Consider the following 2,561-nt stretch of genomic DNA (forward strand, 5'->3'; position numbering starts at 1 on the left):
TTTTTTATTAAGAGCTCGAATTTCCGAATGTTACCTACTGAAATCCAGAGTTCTCCCGTCGATAATGTCGTTCATTTGGATTGAAAATATTTGTATTCACTGAAATCCGTGGCGTACTGCATTCAAATCATTTACTCTCAACGAATTGAATAAATAAATATACAAAATTTATTCTTGAAAAATCTCATTTATAACAAACAAAAAAACACATCAACTACGACAAATGAGGCACATAGAATAATAATGGTCTAACTCCAATAATTTGAAAATTGGCGCCAGTCATTTAAAGAGTATCAGTATATCTTGATCTGTCATTATATAGGTGGTCTAACTCCATACTTCAGTTTCTGGTCAATAGATGGCACTATCTTACTCTTATTGTGATTGAAATTTATTATAGTTCAGTATAAAAATGGTACAACTATTACATTCAGAATCTAGGGGAGCTGGCCTCCAAACCTGAAAGAATTGAAGATGACATTCTGATCATTCAGAATCATACTGGAACAGCTTTGGAGTTAGACCATTATTACGTGCAATAACCGGACGTTGCAGAACGTTTTGTGTGTTTATGGTGGAATAAAAGTTTTATAATGGACGAATTTAGTGATTTCAGTGACTCTGGGTCTGAATATATACCCAGCGAAAGCGGAGAATCTTCTGGTAAGTCTTATTTTCATAATTTAAGTCAATTTTGAATTAACATAACCTAAGATAAGTATTAAAACTGTCAAACCGATTTTAATGCATGTTTTTAGTATTATAGATGCAGAATCTTCGCATGAAGAACAGTTAGGGGTTGACGAGAGATTTGACGTTGTTGAGCAGGACCCACAACCATCCACAAGTATGGGAAATGTTTTATATCTCAAATAATACGTATTATACAGGTTTCAAAATATTTACAGGTGGCCTTGCAAAAATCAAAAGCAGAAAACGATCGAGGAACGAGAAAAATTGGAAAATTAATACAAAAAAATACTGAGAAATACTGTAAAAGAGTACATTTCTAAAAGAGGGTTGAAAATAAACGCAAAACAATTCGAAAACATTGACTGCAACTGCAGAAAGGAGTGTATTGATTTATTTTTATTTACCGAAAGACAAAACGCGTTTGAAACATTTTGGAAGCTTGGCGATTATGTGGCGCAAAATAGTTACATTTTTGGTTTAGTAAAAGCTTCACCTGTAAATAGAAAACGCCCAAAAGATGGATCTCGTTTAGAAAAGCATACCCATTTTCAATATGTGCTGAAGACTAATAATGAAACACATAGAGTTTGCAAGAAATATTTTCTTGATACATTAAAAATAAGTAACGGCCGTCTGCACAGATGCATTTCGAAACGAGAAGCCTCAGATTGCAAAGAGCTAAGAGCTACTACAGGCTCTAGAAAGTTGGACGATTCTGATATTGTGAGGCGTATAAAAACATTTCCGGCTTATCAAAGCCATTATTCTAGAATTAAAAATCCAAATATAAAGTATTCAAACAGCGGTCTAACTGTCAAGAAGATGTATGATCTATATGTAGAGGAATGTCAAACCGACAATATTGAACCAAAAGACACCTGCAAGTTGTGCGATGATCTAGAGTTAAAACTAAAAGGTGCCGACAACGAAGATATCAAAAAAAATCCTTCAGCTTGAGAGGAGTTGCATTTACGGAAAGCAGAATCGGCGAGAGAATCTTTACGAAACGATTCAAAGAAAGCTGTAGAAGCATAGATAGTAATTTGATTTGAAAGGGATATATTTTTAGGAGTGATTAATTTTTGGGAAAGAAAGTTTTTGGCTTTCTACTACTCCATCTGATACAGAAAAATGGATGAGTGAATCTTCCAAAGAAAGGAAGGAAGTAATCAATTTGAAAATATGTAACTCTATACATGGATGTGTAGATCATGCAAAGAAGTAACTTTCAGACACAAACTGAAAGAAAGTCCTCCTGAAACAGCTACTTTCATATAAACATTGAATTACACGAAAGAAAAAAATTCTTTCGAAACAAATACTTCTATATGAACACTGAATTATACAGAGAAGATACTTTTCTCTATTCAGTTTGTATATCGAACATTTGTTGAGGAATAAGAATCAGATATCATTCACATGAGTTCTACTTTGAATGAATGGTAATAAATTGTACTCACATGGAACACTGTTGTGTTCTGAAAGTTTGTGTCTGAAAGTTACTTCTTTGCATGATCTACACATCCATGTATAGAGTTACATATTTTCAAATTGATTACTTCCTTCCTTTCTTTGGAAGATTCTCTCATCCATTTTTTGTATCAGATGGAGTAGGAGAAAGCCAAAAACTTTCTTTCCCAAAAATTAATCACTCCTAAAAATATATCCCTTTCAAATCAAATAAGATTCCTCATGGCTGGGATTAAATCAAATAGGTGAATGAATGTCATTACGATGTCATCGATGACATAAGCAGATCAAGCTTATTCCGTGACATTCAAAATCGTAATTCATGAATGAAGTGTGTGTATTTTCTTTAATGTTATCCAATTTGGTACTGAAGAGCCTTAAGGCAAGTGTCTTAAGGC

The 2,561-nt window shown here is 33.4% G+C and overlaps 1 long non-coding RNA gene across 1 annotated transcript; it reads left to right on the plus strand.

The window, feature by feature from the left end:
• The first annotated feature begins 386 nt into the window (after positions 1–386).
• On the plus strand, positions 387–2,165 carry LOC141485948 (uncharacterized). Its single transcript, XR_012467550.1, has 3 exons — positions 387–663; positions 759–847; positions 909–2,165. It is a non-coding gene; the product is annotated as an uncharacterized lncRNA (long non-coding RNA).
• Positions 2,166–2,561: the final 396 nt, after the last annotated feature.

This window comes from Leptinotarsa decemlineata, unplaced genomic scaffold, assembly GCF_025532065.1.
Source record: "Leptinotarsa decemlineata unplaced genomic scaffold, Ldec_3_MD MMD2_tig00026340_RagTag_RagTag, whole genome shotgun sequence".
NCBI lineage: Eukaryota > Metazoa > Arthropoda > Insecta > Coleoptera > Chrysomelidae > Leptinotarsa > Leptinotarsa decemlineata.